The following is a 19,520-nucleotide window of genomic DNA, read 5'->3' as shown; positions in this document are numbered from 1 at the left end:
CCCAACAGAGCCTTTAAGTATGCTCTTTAAGAACTGCACATAGTATAAAAATGACTGGCAGAGATTTTTGCACTGTTACATGGTTTCAGGGTACCAGTAACTCCTTGTGGTAACAAATTTCTGGCTAGAATACACATTGCTTATTGTTGATTACTGGCCCTGGAACTATTTATGGAATAAACAAGTTATACCTTATAGGAAAGGGGGGAGCTATGAATTTATTTGTATTTACTTTTAACCAGATTTGTCAAAATAACCTTGAAGTGTCTAGCAAACGGCCCGGTGATCTTCACTGTGAAGCTATTAAATGCAGCTTGGATGTCGGTCTGACAATGTCATGTTTTGTCTGTGTTGCCTCTGACCTGATTTGCTACAAGGCTAGGTCAAATCTCTTACTAGGGGAGAATAGGGAGTTTTATAGCTTGCTCCAGGGCAGATTAAAAATGGAAATGTTTGCCACCAGGTCTTTCTCAAACTCTTTGCTGTAGCTCTACAGCTATGAAAGCAGAAGTGACTTCCATTCTAAATGGTATACAACTAGCTATTGAAATGTATCCCTCACTATTAATCAAAATCCAGAACAGTTTTTCAAGGCTGCTACAAACTTCATGTGTAATCTCTTTTCAATCATTCTGTGGTATATAGTCTGACTGTGATGACTGTCCATCTTTGTAAAATGTCACATAGGTAACTCTTGGCCACACACAGAATCTACTAAATCACTCACACTTTGCAGAAGAAAAACAGATTGAAGAAAAACCTCTAAACTGCACTTTGTGGTGAGTTCATATTGAACTTAATCTTGCTTCTGACAAAGTTTCAGTGTAATACAATTTTCAGACAAAGATGTATTGCACCAAGATATTTCTGGTTTTGAACCCTGCACCTTAACATCATGTAGACAGTCTTACAGCACTGTAAAGTTCTGTGCTGAGCAGCAGTATTCTGCAAGTAATTAAGTTCTTAAACTTATTTTCCTGAAATATGTTTTTATGCAGAATTTATGAAAGTGTTTTATATGTGAGGAAGAATTAAACGTGGCCAATAGTTTGGTTTAATTTGCTTTTAGTGCATTTCAAGTATCATGTAATAACATTTTTGAATAAATTTTGGATTAAGTGAATTTTTAGTTAGCCAGAATTTGATCCTGTATACTGGATGTTGCAGTGGAGTACACAAATATACAAGATGCAGAAAGCAATTTCACTTTCAGCTCACTAGCCAAAAGGTTCCACAAGAAATATGACCATGTCAGACACATTTATTGTTGCAATGAGTCATGGCTTAATCACATCTTAATAGTTGATGTTAAATCAATTAACAGTTAGTTCTCTCATATTTTAAAACTTTATTATGAAAAATAATGCAACATCTATGGTAAATTGAAGTTTAAATGCACTTTTATGTTCATACAATCAGTTCTTAGTCTTCTGAGTGCTTGGTGACTAGCGAACCATTTGAGAAGCTATCAGTTGGTAAGCGTAAACTTTTTAAGGCAGATGGCTCATGAGTGGTCTTAATATCAGGCAGGAAAAACACTTTCTGTGTATAGACTTTATGAGCAGGGAGGAAATAATCTCCAGGCTAATACTTCCACCAATGGTATTATCTGGCAATTATGTAACTTCAATTTATGTAATCTGTATTTAAATATGTATTTTATATAAAATTATGTAATTTAAAATGAAAAACATCTCAAATTTAAAGCTGGAAACAAACAAGGAAAACCTCTCTTTTTTTTTTTTTTTCCCCCAAGTAGCTGAAGAAAAATAAGCTGTTGCTTAGTGTTGAATAAAACCATAAGAATCTGTGATAAAGTAGATATTTAAATATTTGGCTTTCAAGACTCCACTGGGAGTTGAAGACTAGAAAGTCTAGGATGCCAATAAATTGGATACTTTGACTTGCATACCTTGCTCACAGATGTCTTGCTAGGAAAGGGGAGAGATGACATCTCTTCTTTACCCCATACAAGATTCTGACCATAAACCCTGAGGAATGGGTGAGAAAAGAACAAGATGGAGCAGAGAAGATGGAGTTTCTGGAAATATTTTGCCAGAATATTTTCAGGGTGGAGAATAAACCCTGTTATAAAAATTCATAGGATCAGATGTATGGAGTTCATTTTAATTCAAACTTGATACTCTGCCTATGTTCTTAATATATACTTGCTAATAAAATATTTTAATAAAATCCTTTACTGTTTTTCAGCTAATCTCACCTAGTGCTGTAAACACTGATAAATCATTAGTCAATTTTTGTTTTGTTAATAAAAGTCACAAACTGAATTTTACACAACACAGATATAACCAAACTGTGTATAGTTTATAATGAGATATAAAACCTTTTTTTAGCATAGATAAATTCAAAACAATCACTTCAGAGTGTTGACTTGCAGTATTATATAAAATATAGTAGCCTTTTACTACACAGCTGCAGAATCTGTCTTATTTTATTGCTACTTGTACTACAATAATTCAGAATGATTCAGGTTTATTTGCTGTTCTCCTGAGTGATATCTTAGATGTAATTGAAATGAATGTGATAGTCTGCGTTGTTTGTGAAGTTGTTGCTGTGTTTGTAAATGACAAAGTCGAAACTGTTTTTATAAGCCTTCTGCAGTTTTTCACCAAATAAAATAAGCATAATTAGAGAGTTTATTGCTAAATATTCCAATAGTCTATTGGAGGTGGGGTCTGGGGGAGGATGTCTACTTTCAGCATGTTGGGAGTATAACAGGTCAGAGCCAGAAAGCATTTGGGGTCTGAAGTTCCTCTTCAGATCACGCTTGTGACCTGGAAAATTCACCTAGTTCAGTTGTCATCTATCACTAAAATTATCTAATAGACTTCTGCAAATACGCAGAAATGCTTAATCTCTGCTGAGATGAGCAGCTCTGATTCTTGGTGTGTGGGGTGTTGTGGGCTAATTTTAGTTGTTTGTTTTTGTTTAGTGGTTTTTTTTTTTTTTGTATCTGTTCTTTGTTGTGGAGGGGGTTGTTTGTTTGTTTGGGGTTTTTTAATGAGAAATTTCCTCCACTCAAGCCTGTGTCTGTAGTTACAAAAGTCAATTGGGATATAGAAAGCTGCTTTTAGTTCTGTCTTATTTTTAACTATTTGTTTGCTTCAACCTTTATTTGTTGATGTCAGTTGCTTAATTTTGCATAAAACTAGCAGAAGTGAGTATGACACGAGTAAAGGAAATATTAGGTTTTTAAATCTACATGAAAGAACTAGAATCTCTTAATCAATTCTGCTTATTAGTATTCTGGTTGGAAACACATAGGTGACAGATAGAAACTGGAAGATTACTGTTGCAGAGGATAGAGGAATCTTCTGGCACTTTACGTTCCAACTTCCTGTCTTACTCTTTCATGAAATAAACTTACTCTGAAAATTATAGCTATGTTGCATGTTGAGTGATGAAGGGAAAATCCAAATGGAAATTTTTGATGGGCTTGCATGTACAATGGAAAACAAGCTTCCCATTCAAAAACCACCAGAACACAGGAAGGTTGACTGCAGTGATGGCCTAAATCTGTTTTTTCTGCACCTTTAGTCTGGAAAAGTTTCTGATACCTTCTACTTGCATAACCTTTTCTGGCAGAACAAATGTTGTGGAAAAAAGAATAAAGTGATGAGACTGTAACTTCCTTTCATTAAACTGTTTCACACCTTACTAAGATGAATCTCATGTTACTCCTTACTTACATCCTCACACATCTATTTCTGACCATGTTTCTTATCCAGTTTCCCAAATTCTAATAATGTTCCCCTTCTCCCTTCTGTTCATGGGAGCATCTATGTTTTGAACAAACACAGGTAGTTTTGCTGCCCTAAACATTGCTTTCTACTATGAAGTGTGGTCTGTTGCTTGTCTATTAATAGTCTGCTGCTACTTTCTATTTGGCCATTCAGCACTGAAATGTGGGTTTGAATTTGATTATATTCTTAGTGCTAGGGGTTAGTAGGAGTAAAAAGAGATTGTTTGACCTCTCTTCAGTGTAGAATAATATCGGAAAAACTTTTAAAAGACCAATTGGTAACTGACTCTGGCATCTCTTAGAAGAGCAGAAGAGAACAACTTCCCTGGTGATACACATAAGTTCCTATTTACTCCCGACTTGTCATTTATATTTGGCCTCTCTCCCCTTAACCTCCTCTCACACAGAGTGTGTTCATCCCTAGTGCTCTCCTTAAGGATTTTTGTTTTGCTTTTTTTGTTCTGTGTGTGCTTGTTTTTTTTTTTTCCTTCTGTAGAGATGCCAGTCTTTGGACACGGTATTAGCTTTTCCATTTGTGAGATTATTTCTTTCTTACTCCTGTGTGTGTATGTATGTATGTATCTGTTACTAAAGGTCTCTTAACCCCAAATCTTTTATTTGATTTCCACCTGTAATTTAACCATTATTGTGAGGGGAAAAACACCTGTTGGCAGGCACTTGTGGCACATTACTGGCTTTGAAAAAATGTTTTGTCATTCTATGGCAATGCAATACGTGTGTCATTCTAATGAAAAATACGTTCAGCTGACAGTAGGTATTACACAGTTGTGTTGAAAAATATTGATGCAACTTAATTACACAGCTCTCATGTCTTTTAAAAATATGTGTGTAAGCTCTCAAGCCAGAAAAATATATTAGATTATAAAGGCGCCAGCACAGTGTTTTGAGAAAAATACACTTCAAAAGTAACGATACAAAGATTAGGTGAGGTTCATATTTCCGGTATCAATTTACCTAAAGCATTTTCATCTAGTAGAGACTTTCATGATGAGCTGTTGTGTTAGTTGTAACAGTCTTTCATGGAAAAGCTGAAACTTAACAATGCAGCATGTTATTTGTTATGGAATAATGTTGCAGTTTGACATGTGCAAACCCATAAGAATTCAAAACTAGTGTGGGTTCTGTTAAATATAACTGATTATGGATCGAGTAATATACAGAGTTGAAATGGTGAAACTGGAAGTAAATGTACATCTTGCACATGCTACCTAATACTGATTTTTAGTCTGTTATTTCAGAAGTTAGTAAGATGAAAGAGAAGCAGACAAAAGATTGGTTTGCTTTGTTTGTTATGCTGCAAATATAATTATTTGGAAAATGTATACCCTAATGTAGTAACTAAAAAAATTAAAATGAATGTGACAAACTTTTTTCGTGTTACATGGTCTGCTCTGATTTTACACTCTGTTTTTGCAAGATAGCTACAAGTAGATCAACTTCATGGAACTGAGTGTTAATGAAAGACAACACAACAAAAATAATATATATCCTTTCTGTTCAGACTTGTAGAGTAGGTTTCAGCATGAACAATTTGAGATTTAAAACTGAATTCTTATCAATGTTTTAAACTTGGTTTTGGGGGTGGTGTTTGAAAGAAATTAGGTCTCATTTCCTAGCATAAAATTAATCGAAAAGCTATATCTAAGAAAAATCATGCACTTGCAATGCAGAACAAAAGTGTATTTAATAATTGATGTAAACTATGTGTGTGTTTATTGCATATGTATTTTTTTATATATATAATGGGAGAAGGAAAGGAATCTATATGTGTAAATAAGAGGTGTATTTTTGCTCTTGCCAATCCTTCCACCTGGCAGCAATTCCTTGTAAGCTTTTCCAAAATTTCTTCCCCACTGATACTTTGGGACTTGTGTACCAGGCTGATGTGCATTGTCTTGTTTGTAGGCTTTTTGTGTTTCCTTTTACCATGTCATTTCTCAATCCATCTGTTCTATTTTTACTGCAGAGTATCCCCTTTTTAACTTGTATAGAATCACTGCCAGAGGCAATGTTTTAGGAATGGGATGACCACATGTGACAGCAATATTAATAACCTGAAATAACACTTATGAGAGGCCCTGTATCCTGGCAGCATGTGCGGAGTGATGCAATGTTAATGGCTGGGTGATCCAATGTTTGCACATAGTACTACAGAGTTAAAACTTTAACCTTTGTTCACAGTGAATGCTAAGAAACAAAGTTTGTGTATAGTTTAACTGAACTCTCTGGATTTTGTTTTTGCTATTTTTAAATACCTCTATGTGTGTACTTGGAAACTTGATTTGACTTCTAGATCCTCGGGCTCAGAATCTTATGAACCGAGGGTGAGCTCACAAGCTTAATGTCAGTGTGCACTAGCTAAGATTTTTCTAAAGGGCTTTGAACTGTCTGACCACTTAAGATGAATGTTTCCACTTTCCTCTTTCTGTGGAGACTTTTTTTTTTTTTTTTTTCTCCCAACATTCTTGGACAATGATCTTCAGGTCAATAAACCTGTAAATAGAAGGATGTTTTAAAAGATTTTTTTTTTTTTAACTTTACATTAACTTTACACATCTGTGCTGTATGTGAGATCAGAACAGAACAGATCGCTGAATAGACCTCAGAAGGAGAGTAGATATAAACTGCAACCATACATGCTGTTCGGCAGTTCAGGAAGAGAAGAGTCTACTTCCTGATCTGTCTTGAGCTCTCAGTCAGCTCACTTCAGCTGTTTTAGTCTCTGGATGGTTACACTCCACCCCCCCACCCCCCTTCTCACCTATTTGAAGCCTCAGTTGGCATAGTCTCTCTCATAGTCTCTCTCAGCAGAACATGATATCAGTATCATGTATCAGTATGAAGTATCAGTAAAAACAATCCAACAAATTCAGTTGTAAGTGGGAAAAAGGGAAGACTAATACTCTGTATTAAAAAGTACATCATGAGTACTCCTTAATGATTTTTGGATGTTTCACTTCTAAACTGATATTTTGTTGCACAAATCCTGACTACACATATCCTAAATGAAGATTAAAAGCATGATTTCAGGGTAAATATTTCAGTGTCTCCTTTCCTAGTCTGATATATCTTTGGCATTTTGAAAGAGAAAGAGCACTAAGTTTAGGGCAAGATAAGAGTGTTGCTTGCACAATCTGGAGCATGCCTGGAGCAAGAATAGCCAAGCATAAATTCTTCCTTGACTTGCTGTTAGCTAGTCTGGCTTGGAAGATGGCTTCACAGTGCAAAACTAAAAGCAAAGACTTTTTCTCCTTGGCCCTGTGAAGTACTTGGGAACATAAATTCTGCTGAATTTTGTTGACACAGGTATTAATGACATAATATATTATAGTACATTGTTTTGGTAGCATGTCCTCAGATCCTATTATGTATTTGCAAACAGATTTTTCAGTATACTTTCAGAAATTTTGACTATAAAATGTTTACTCTAGAAAATGGGCAAGAATACTATCAGTCTGTCCTCTGAAAGGAAGATTATGTTGGTATGACTCTTTACAAAGATGTGAAATTAAACAATTACTTCATTTTCTGCAACACTGATAATAACGTACTGACATCAAAATAAATGCAAAGTGTGCTCAGAAATATTGAGTAGAAAGGGGCATTACATCCATCTCATGAGGCCAAACTGCTGGCTCTTTTTGTGACCTTGGCTGGATGCCAGGTGCCCACCAAGCTGCTCCATCACTCCCTCTCCTCAGCAGAGTGAAGGAGCAGGGAATAAGATGGAAAAAATCCCACATGGGTCAAGATAAAGGCAGTTTAGTAAAGCAAAAGCAAAGGCCACATGTGGAAGCAAAGGAAGAGAAAAGATTTATTCTCTACTTTGTATCAGAAGTTGATGTCCAGCCGCTTTCCAGGAAGTAGAGCTTCAGTGCACATAGCAGTTGCTCTTGAAGACAGATGTAATAATGACTCCCCCCCCCCCCCCCCCCCCCCCTTAGCTTTTATTGCTGAGCAGACATTATATGGTATGGAAATCCTTTTGGTCAGTTTGGGTCAACTGTCCCTGGCTATGTCCCCTCCCAAGGTCTTGCCCACCCCCAGCCTACTGGTGAGGGGGGAATGTTGGAGAGACAGCCTCGATGCTGTGCGAGCACCACTCAGCAGTAGCCAGAACACTGGTGTGTTATCAACACCTTCCTAGCTATCAATACAATGCACAGCACTATGGGGGCTGCTATATGGAAAATTACCTTAGTCCAATATGCTCCTTCTGCCAAAGTGAAATCCTGCCTTCGTTTAGTTGCAACATATAAGACGCGTGTAGACAGATCTCTTCCTTATTTTCTCCTAGGTTAGTTTGGTTTGTCTCTATTTAGTAACTGTTTTTTTCAGTGTCACCTTCTAGATAGATCTGGAAGAGAAGGTTGAATAGAGAAATTCCTTTTGATACTAGACTTGCATAAAACTAGACTTTGCCTAAGATGTTTTTCTTTAATTGTCAGTAACAGGATAAATACTTCATGAACTTGATTGCCTAGTGCAATCTTACGTTCAGCAAAGTAAATGTGTAATTATTCTTAGTTTCCGTGGTATTCAAACATGAATTTTAACGCCAAATTGAAGTTTAAAATGCAAATATTGTCATAGTGAAATATGAGACTCGTTTTGTCCTCTTTTTGCAAATTACTTTAACAGAAGTGCCACACTTCATTGCTAGTTCACAGTACTGCCTTAGTCATTAATGCTGTCAAATTATGTTCTCAAGGGAAAGAGAACCACTTTACATTTAAGGTGGTCTGGCAACAGTCAGCTAGATTTCAAAATTCAAACATGAATAGTTGCCACTTTATTTTTTTTTTAAAAAAAGAAAAAGAAAATTAAGGAGTGGTGGGCATACTTCAGAAATCAAAACATTGTTTCTGTTGAAATAAAACACATAAGTTCAATGAAAAACAATTAGCTCTAGTTCTGGAACACTTCCTGGTGGAAAAAGCAGAAAACCCATCTAAAAATGTCAAGTCATAATTATTATATTAATTATTATATTATTAACTGTATGGTAATCTAGTAACTAAAAATTCTATAACATGATATAGGTAACATTTGATATATTACTGAGGGGATAAATAATTCACATGCTAATTTATGGACTAAAGTATTAAGGTATACTAGGAAGAAAGGGAGATGGAATTGTACAGAGGTGATGGAACTGTGGTCATATTGTGTATATTTTATGAGAAGTGAAGGGTTACTAAAGTAAAAATTTAATCTTACGATTCTTCTCCCTGATTTCATAATGTGATACTATTTTTTTTTTTTTTTTCTGGAGAGAAGCAGCAAAATAGTGGTAATTATACAGCAAGTATAGGAAATTTTTTATTTTACAGTCTGAACAGTGTGTGTTGATCTGTCAGGTTGGGAGGGTGAAAATATAGAGCATGTAGGAAAAACTAAGTGTTACTTCATCATGTATATAACTTATTATTTTTTGCTTTTTTTCACAGTTTCCCTCCTTCTGGTAAATATGATAGACTTCATCCTTAGGGATGCTCTCTGGGTATGCTTATCTCTCTTTCAGCACATTGGGAAAGAAGTAGTCTGAGTCTATGTTCATGTCTCCCAGTTAGCTATTGGTGACTTGTAAAATGATCTGTCAGCACAGAGTACACACAGTGCATACAATAGAATCACTCATCTAACCATGTCTGCATTGTGATTCTTAATCTTTAGTATAATATCTGATCTGTAGTATAGAGGGTTTGGTTTTTGTGTTTGTTTACATGGGCACTTTCCAAGTTAAAATCTATTCCAAGAGCTTAATGCAGATTCAACTTTCTGTACAATACTGTGCTAGCATCTGATACAAAATATAGTCATTGGATATGCTTGAATATCCAAATAATATCTGAAGTTGAGAAAATTCAAAACATGTCCCTGTTCCTCTATAGTGATTTAACTGAACTGAAACCTGGAAGCTAAGTTGGGTATACCTTAATCTCTTAATGATAAAGTTTCTAGCTATCATTAGGAAGAGGTATTGCTAATCCACTGCAGTGAGAACTGCTATTTTCAGACACTCTAGACAATCTATAGATCCCCTTTCTATAGGGTGGGAGGGAAAGAATCTCTATGAATTGTTAGAATTAAGGAAAACTACTATAAGCATCTTGTTGCAAAATTAATAACCAATATCTGTAAACCTTTAGAGCAGGTCCCTGTTAATAAAAATTTAAAAATGGAATTTAAAAAGACTTGCTGTGCACTTTCACAAATGATTAGAGGAGCCTCGTGGTTTCAGCACAATGTTCAAAGAATAAAATTATGACTGCATGTAATTCACAGAAACAAAGAAACAGGTGAAGTTTTCACCTATGCTCTTGGGCACAACACAAAGAACTGTGGGTTCATTGAGTTAGCCTGGCATAAGCTATGGAATATGTGGTTCACTGAGGCAGTTTTCAGAAAAATATTCTTGAAATGGAGGTTAAGTATAGGGGGATCTCTAGGGAGACTCAGACCTGTTCTGCAATAATAATAGGTTTATGTTTATAAAAAACTTCATGTACCATCATTGACTGAATGTGCCTTTATATTCTGAAATACATCATGCTTTCTTTGGTGCCTTAGGCTTCTGGATGATAATTGCATAAACAGGTGGGGAGAATCTTGAAACCAATGATACCACCATTTTTCTAGTCACAGTTTGTTGAAGATATAGCTGGAACAAAGCCAACTTCTCTCTTCAGCTGTGCTTGTGATGTTGACGCAAACTATAACAGACACAATGTAAGAGTTGGGATTGCTTCCTGTTTCTTCCTCTCAGTAAATGTAGGAAATGGTTTTGATTAAAACTTTGGCCTAGTAATAGTTAATGCTTGAATGAATTGCTGTGGTATGGAATACGTTTTGTAAATTTCTAACTCTTCACTCAGATTGCAGAGCTATAGGTTCAGAAGCAGTATGTTGACTGTATGTTGATTAAATGAACGCCGTTTTAAAAGTACAACTTAAAGGAAGATTTTCAATACACCTGAGCAATACTTCAGCTTCATTATCCTTCTTGAAACGCTTTAAGAATAACTGTGTGACAACAAAAGAAATTGGTAAAAAGTTGTCCGTTTTTTTGTGCCACTATTTAAGAACCAGTAGGAGAGTCTTCAGATGTCCTTGTTGGTCTGCATCAGACATGGTGCCTTAACTGTTGAAAAAGCCTTAAATGAGGTACAAACACAGAATTTAGTCTGTGGTGACAAGGTACTCAAAGTTATAATTTAATCAGAAGCCAGAGACCTATGCTATATAAGATGAGAGGATACATTCTGGAAGGTAGAACTAAAAATATGAAAGAATGAATGCTATAAAAATTACTCCAGCCAAGCTGTTAGGTACTACTACTTGTTCTAGGTGTTTCTCTCCTTCACATTAAACTTAAATTTCTGGACTTTAAAACTGAAAAAGTGTTCTGACCTTTTTCCTTTAGTGACTTGTTAAATCCATCTCTGATCCTTTTGCTGTTGTAGGGTATTTCCTATATAATTCTGAAAAAAAATTGTTTTACAAATGTTAGTGTGTTAATTTGTTTTTAAAACTAATTTCTAGAAATCTAAATTTGTGGGGTTGGGAAATAATTATATTGAATAAAGAGAAAATCTAGTTCTTGCTAAACTTTAAAAACAGGAGTGAATTTTAATTGTAGCTAATATTTATGTGCAACTTAGTCTCATGCAGTATAACATCTGGTTATGCCTGATATTTTTTTTTTTTTTTTTATTTTTTTCCTGGAGATTAAGGGGTCCAGAGCTTTTCAGAAAGAGCACTATGCCCCTGTTTCTCTCTTTTTTTTTTTTTTTTTTTTTTTTTTTTTTTTTCTGGAAAATAGGAATAAACAAACAAATCTTATTCTGGAACAACTGCCTGAAGAGCATAGCTCAAAACTTCTATTTTATTTTTTTTTTTTTCTAACCCTGTGCTTCTCTGAAAAAAGTTCTCAGCCTTATATTGTCACCTTGGAAGTTCTGTATATTTTCTTCTGGTAGTCAGCTGGAAGCCTTTTTGCAGTGATAAGCCTCTTCTCAGTCATTTTTTATGCCTAACTGAATGTTTAAAGATTTTGTGTGACTCATAATTTGATAGTTAAACATGAAAGTGTATTTATATATATCTATATGGAAGTCAGCAGTAATTGAGATGAGCTACTGTTGGATTAAAATGTCTTTTTTATTCTGTGATTATCACCTCCAAGAAAATTCCTTTTCAAGCTTACTTCTGGAATTCACCTGCTGTTGAAAACTGGTGCAGAAACTAATAGATTTTCTGTGTAAGAAAGAAGTGCAGGGTTTTCAGAGAAACCTTCAAGTTATTTTGCAACTTGGTGAAGTTCTGACATTTGCCTTTTTTGTATGATTTTTATTCTTTGAGCTTATAAATACAAATTTTTTTTTTTTTTTAAATTGGCATGGGAATACAAGGAATTTGGGAAAACATCAGTAAAAATGATGAGTAGCTCATCAGACTTGATGGTATCCTTTTATTCTACACATAAGAGGCACTTATGAGACAGTGAGTCCCAAGACGTGTCACACAGAAAAAGTTTCTATTTGGGTAAGCTGTATCTCTAGGTTACTAGCAAATGTCTTTTCAGTGTCTTTCTGTAGATCTGAAAGACCAATTCAGGGATCATGAGGGGAAATCTCACCTTCCTCTGTATCTCTCAAAGGAGCTGCTGGTACAATGAATAACGTGATTGTTTTTTCCACTTTCTGAAAATAAATGGGATGATGATGGTATGGAAAGGGAAGGAGTATGAGGATTTGAGGACTGTTAATGAGGAGCAGCTGTAGGCTTCAAGTTTTTATGAAGCTAAGAAATGGAGAACATCAGCAAAAAGCAGCTGAAAGACTTGGAGGTTATAAGAAGAGTAATCGAGAAGAAGAGTAATCGAGAAGCGACTTGAGTGGGAATGCAAAATATTGAAATTATTGCAGAGAGACATGGGTGCTGACAGTTAAGGGCAGGCAGAACACCCAGAGGGTGTTGTCAGAGGGTGCTGCAGGAGTAACTGCAACAGGAGGGGAAGCCCCGGTGTGCTGAAGAACACAAGGAACCAAGCTGTTTGTGACTTGCCTCAGATGTACCTGTGAACAAGTGGAAAAATGGCAAACAAAATGAATTCTGAACATAGGTATTTGGTTTGTGCCCAGCTTCCTTTCACACAGCCATTAAGATGATGGGTTTTTTTACTAACCTGCTCCAAGCAATGCCTATATTGTTCAGGCAAACAGCCATCTCAGTAAGTGTTCTCAAATGTTTTGGTTTAACTCGGTAGGGTACTGAGTGTGGTGTCAGCAGCACAGTCCCAGCTAGTGAGAGATGTTAATTAAATTAAGTCATTGCCTGCATCTCTATATTGCTTTTATTAGTTTTACACAGTTCTAGTTGTAATATTGCTATTACTACGCAAGAATTAAACTTCAGAATTTAAGTTCTATGATTAGAGAATAATGCTTCATAGACCGACTAATCCAATATATATCTGACACTTTCACTGTGTGATTTTCATTAACATCCCCAGAAATTGTTAGAAAAGAGGGAATAAATTATTGACCTTTTTATGAGGCTAGTGATAAAAATGGTACAACAGTAATGTTATTGAATTAGATGGCTGTTTTTTTGCTTGAGTCCACTCAAATTGAATCTCAATTTATTGAATAGGGCCAACTGAATGTAAAAATCATTGGCAATGTAAAAGCTTATTTTACTAGATTTTGATCTCAATGATTAATTTAGTGAAGAAAAACATGAAATAATGAAAATCATCTTTGTATACAACACATTCTAGTCTAACATCTAATTCCATTTAGAAAGTAAGTAGCTCAATATCTTTGTAAGAAATTATTCCTTCTTAAAACATCATGAAGATACTGGTTGAAGAGTCCTTAAGATAGATGTCAAAACCAACAACTGCTATTTTATGTTCTTGGAGGATTTTCTTTTATATCAGTTCAGAAACATTCTTTTGTTCTTACAGCTTGTTTGTGACATTTAAGTGGAAGAATAGAGAACTTTCCAAGGTCACATGAATTACAGATTGTGGATGTCTGTCTTCTATGAGAAAAGAAAAAATTGCAGTTGACCATGCATTTTTTTTCCTGTGTCTTTTTCTTTTGGTGTGATATTTCTACTTTTCTTTTTTTGATAAGTGTTCAAATTAGAATTACTTTATTACACTTCAATTGGTTTTTAGTCATCTTTCATAAGTGCTTTGGAAGTGAATTTATATTTCTAGGTCAATTTAAATATTTTATTCTGGTCTCTGATAATCTACTTAATTGTACCTTGGAAGTCCTATAGGTTTTGTTTAACCTCCATTCTAATGCACTTGGACTGGATCCATGGTATATGCAAACAAATATGACTCGAGTAGGATAACTGTTACCCCAGCATCTATTTCAACATTCTGACATTTGTGTCCAAGAAAGAATTGATTCCTTCCAACAGAGGTTAGCTGACCATTTGAAGTATTAAATTAACATATTTGAATTTCTGGTGTGAATAATATTGTATGTCTTAATGTATTTTTTTTTTTTAGTACTGCTTTGGCTAGTTGAATGTTGCTGCAAGTAACAGAGTATATTCTCTGTGGAAGTCCTATGCTTGCATGTCCTCTCTATTACTTATTTTAAAATTCAGTACATGAGCTGGAAAAGATTCCCTGCTTTCCACCAGTGGGCAGTGGTGAACTTCTGTTGCTTTGATTTGCCAGGGCTTTCCTGGGTTCTTGGACAGGAGACTATTAGGCACCTTGTAAAGGAAACCTGTCTAATCAAAAGTTTGTTAAAATTGAATTTTCATAGTTCAGTGAGCTGACATTTTGATGACTTATTGAGTAATAACTTTCCAGTTGACTTTTGCTCTAATATTTGAATTTATGGACACTGTCATAATGAAATTTCTGTTTATATAAACTACAAAACAAAAAACCACTGGACATGACCTAAAAGTTTTTTCTTTTATTGAGGACTTCTGATTTAACTACAGTTACAAGTGAAGAGACCACACCCAAATGCTCATAGTTGAGATTCTGGAGTTCCTGTTCTGCAGGAGAATCAAGCTAATCCGATCTGCAAACCAGATTAATAGAAGAACATTTTGTGGATAATATATAAAAAAAAAAAATAAAAAGAAAAGTGAGCATTTGTTAACACAAAACTAATATTATTTCCCCTCCACAGTACTTAATTTATTTAACTTACTCAAGAGATATTAGTTTCTTTGTCTGTCTGTGAGCACTACCTATGAAGTTACAAAAGATAAAGATGGAAGGAGAAAAAAAACTTGGAAAGCTTGTGTGCATAGTATGATACTGCGATGCAATATTCTATATGTCCATCAATGATTGGGACATATTACTAGCATTGTGGGCTAGTAGTGAAAATGGCTGATACTTGAATCAGGAGTGATACCATTCTGTCCTTTCTGAGGTATCTTCTTTTAGTTTACTGACACTATGTTGAAAGCTATATGTCAGAGCTGACAATGGATTAAAAAGTCTAGAATAGAAGACATCTTACAGCAGTACAAAATGGCCCAAGTACATGTTAGAGTTCTTGTTTAGACCTGTGAGTCAAGACTATTTCTTGCTTTATTTCCACTGAGAATGTATTTCTGAGGCGCAGGAGGGTAAGCGAGACACCGACATAAATATTCTTCTGTTTTCCTAGGGCTTGATTTTTTTTTTTTTTTTTTTTTTTTTTCAGAAATGCTCCTGTATTTTAGGGTCTTTCACTGATTGTCTTAACTTTTGGAGAGCAGTGAGAATTGTAGATTAGATACTCTTTTTCCATGACACATCTCTTAACTAAATCATGGTCAACTCAACTAATTCAGGAAGCTTAGAGTGACAGAAAGGCTGTATAATTGATTCTTTGGATGTTGAACTTAAACCAAAGAAAATTTAGCCATCTGGAAAAAGCTTTCGCCAGATTCTTCTAGGAAACAAAACAATTTTTTTTTTTTTTTTTTCACCAGAACTGTATTATATCAAATATAATAATAACTGAGGGTTGAATGCACCCTCAGTAAGTTTGCAGATGACACCAAGTTGGGTGGGAGTGTTGATCTGCTTGAGGGTAGGGAGGCTCTGCAGAGAGACCTGGACAGGCTGGAGCGATGGGCTAAGGCCAACTGTATGAGTTTCAATGAGGCCAAATTCCGGGTGCTGCACTTGGGCCACAACAACCCCCAGCAGCGCTACAGGCTTGGGGAGGAGTGGCTGGAGAGCTGCCAGTCAGAGAGGGACCTGGGGGTGTTGATTGACAGGTGTAACTGGAAAAAGTTGACTTATCCACAGCAAGGATTTAAACCTCAAAGCCATCTCAACCCAAGATACCAATAGACAAGTATTTGAAACACATCCTAAACACATAACAGTTACAATTGAGTTTAGTAAAGAAAACTGGTCAGTATTTCACAGAATCATCTACGTTGGAAAAGACCTTGAAGATCATCTAGTCCAACCATTGACCTAACACCGACAGTTCCCAACTACACCATATCCCTCAGCGCTAAGTCAAACTTCTTTTAGTAGTGGTGATCCATTTTAGGAGCTCAATTGTAACTGTTATGTGTTTAGGATGTGTTTCAAATACTTGTCTATTGGTATCTTGGGTTGAGATGGCTTTGAGGTTTAAATCCTTGCTGTGGATAAGTCAACTTTTTCCAGTTACACCTGGAATTGTCTTAATTAACAGGCTGTCAGGTATTCTGAGTCTGACCTCTGCCAGTCTGTTTTGTGTTTTTTTTTTTTCCTTAAGATTCTATTCTAGCCTTGAGTAAATTCTAGCTTCAGTAAATTCTTTAAAATTGGAGAAATATGAAGACAGAATGATATTCTAAGCTGGCATGTTGAGCCACTTGCAGAAAAGAGTACCCTTAGACTCTGGACGTTTCCAATTTTGAATTGTGACCTCTACCCCTTGGCCAGTAGCTCAGGAGAGAATGTTCCCTTCTTTATTTGTTCAAGAAGGGAAAAATAAATTTATAAATTCATCCTCAGATGATGAAAATCTTATTTTTGAAGGAAAAAAAAAAAGCATTTAAATAAAACATTTTTCTATCTGTACTGAAAGTGTAGAGAAGAGTCATTTCATGATCCGGGACAAATGTCTGTAGGATGGGTCAAACTGACTTTTAATCCCGTATCATCACAGAAAGCTCTGTGAAACTAAGTTGTTGCTTTCATACAGGACACAAGGAAGGAAAATATTGCTGCCTGAATGTTACAGGGTAGGGTGGGGGGGAGTTTCAGAAGAGCATATGTGAGAAACTGATTTAGATCTGCAACCAGTCTCAACCAGCACAAATGCAGAGCAGTGTGATCCTGAGGGGTTGGTGGGGTAACGTGACCTGGAGAGAAACCACAGACCTGTAGTAACTGCACAAGTGCTCAGAGCCTCAGTGGATCAGTGAAAGTCCTCTTGCTCTGCTGACTGGGAAACTTCCACACATTGCACTGATATGAGAAAGAGATCTGGTCTCTTTGGGCCGTTTCAGAACTCAAGTCATCCACTATCAGTGGCACCATACACCGCCCTCCATGCTCTTGTTCCTCTTGTGTTTACAGTATACAGTGGCTGATGGCAAACATCTGTTTTTGCTTTTCAAAAGCAAGTTGCATTTTTTTTTCCTCAAATCTAGGTACCAGTGAGAAATAGGGAAGGTCTTCTGTATTATAGCATCTGACAGAAATCATCCCTGCTTATGCTTTCCATTTGGTAGCAGTTTTCCATGACAGATTGTTCTGTAGTTTTATTCATGAAGACTATTTTAAACTCAGGATTTACTGAGCTTTACTCTCTCTAAAGAACTTACTACTTGTACACCTTTTCTCTCTCTGCCTTCCTGTTTCTCCCCTGAAACCAACCTACTTAGCCCTTTATTTTGACTTTCTACGTTATTTCTCCTAGGCTGCAACAGCTCCTGGACTTTTCAAAGCAAGTAGCTTGCAGCTCTTGTTTATATGGTCTGCTTGCAAAGAAGTATTGCTCTGAAAGGTGCCATACATTTATCTTGATGCTACCATGAGATAATAGATTCATATTACCTTAGGCAAGCATAGTCTTTCTCAATATCATTTCAAATGGAAATAATGCCTTAAAATAGGCTGATGTGATAAAAGGGGGGTTCCCTATCATATGACAGCAGCTATTAAAGGAACATACTGTTACCTAACATATATGCCACTGAGTCTCTCGATTAAATACATCAGCCAAACACCATCAGGATATTGCTCTGACAATCCCACAAAGATCCTGGTCAAGGTGAGGTGACACTGATATTCATCAGACCTCAGGTTAGGACTATGATGTCTATCACTTCTGTTTGTAAGAGGTCAGATTAAAATAGCTCTGTCTCATCATTACCTTTACAAGGTAAGAACTGCTAATTTTCACTGCTCATCACAATAAAAAGTTTGAGATTTTTTTTAGCCATTAACAAAGGGAGCTGTATTGCAATAACAGTTAGAGGGAAATCAATTTGCCTTCTGCCTTTATCATCTGGAAATGAAAGAGAAGAGCTTTCTTGCATCATGATTAGGACCACTGGCAAGGAGTTAAATGGCAGTGTTAATGGTAGATTGTAGATATTAGCAGGACAGCTGCAGTCTAATAAATAGACAAGTCAAGGTCTGGTGTGTTTTGAACCATGTATTTGTAATTTCTAGTGTAGCTGGATGAAAGATGCCTAACAGGGACAAAAGTCCAATAAATATTTCAGTGTTTGAAGGAGAGAATCACTTTTCCCTGCAGTTTCTGATGAGTAGGGCACCATTCACAGAAAGCTAAATGACTTGAATGTGAGTGGAGATATGCAGTATGCTTTTATATGGCACAAAATTGATAAGGCTACATGTTACAAAGAAACTGTGATTTTTATCTGATGGCACTGGTGCATTTCTAGTCAGTTTTCAGCTAGGTGCCATCTCCTGTATGGATAGATAAGGTTTTGACCTTTTCCTGACCAGTTACAAAAGCAGTCCCAGTATTTGGACAAAAACAGCCCCAATATTTGGACAAAGTCTAAAGGTATAGCTTTAGTCATATTAGAAATCTACACTCAAGCAGAGTTGTGGTAGTATAAAGGTTCATTTTTGCAGATGTTGTCAGCAGGGGAGAAGAATAGCTACAACAGATAAAAATTGTGGGTTTTGGTTTTAGTGTGTTTTTGTTGTGTGTTTTGTTTTTTTTTTTGTGAAAGTGTGTCTACTGTGAACATACAGACCATCTAAAAAGTTTGATCCCCTAACCAAAATAGGTATATGACTGTAACTAACAACAGAAATCAGTTTAGCCTTTCTTAAAAATATACAGAAGAATTGTTAAGGTTTGCTTTTCTCTCTTTTTTTTTTTTTTATTCTGTTTTTATGTATCCCAGAAATACTTAAAGTTTATAAAGCATTATTAACAAAATGTCCACCATTGCTAGAAAGGCTTTTCTTTTTAAACTTGCACTCAACAACTCTAAAGGAGACAATTGCTGCTAAAATAGAAGAAATCTAACATATTTCCTTGGTAATAGCTGCTTTTGAATGTTGTCAAAGGAACTTTGGTCTCCTTTTCCTCATTGTAGTGCTCTGCTACTTTGGGTTGTCCTATTGATAAAGCTTTATAAGAAATTTTCTTGAGGCTAAGATAAAAAGTCCAATTTATTGGTTCAATTGTTAATTTTACAGCTCAGTGATTAATTCCAAATATACACTGGTTGGCTGAGCTATGTCTGTAGACAAATATTG

Source organism: Strix aluco, chromosome 4 (assembly GCF_031877795.1).
Source record: "Strix aluco isolate bStrAlu1 chromosome 4, bStrAlu1.hap1, whole genome shotgun sequence".
NCBI classification, from domain to species: Eukaryota; Metazoa; Chordata; class Aves; order Strigiformes; family Strigidae; genus Strix; species Strix aluco.
Note: the sequence above shows the minus strand (reverse complement) of the source record.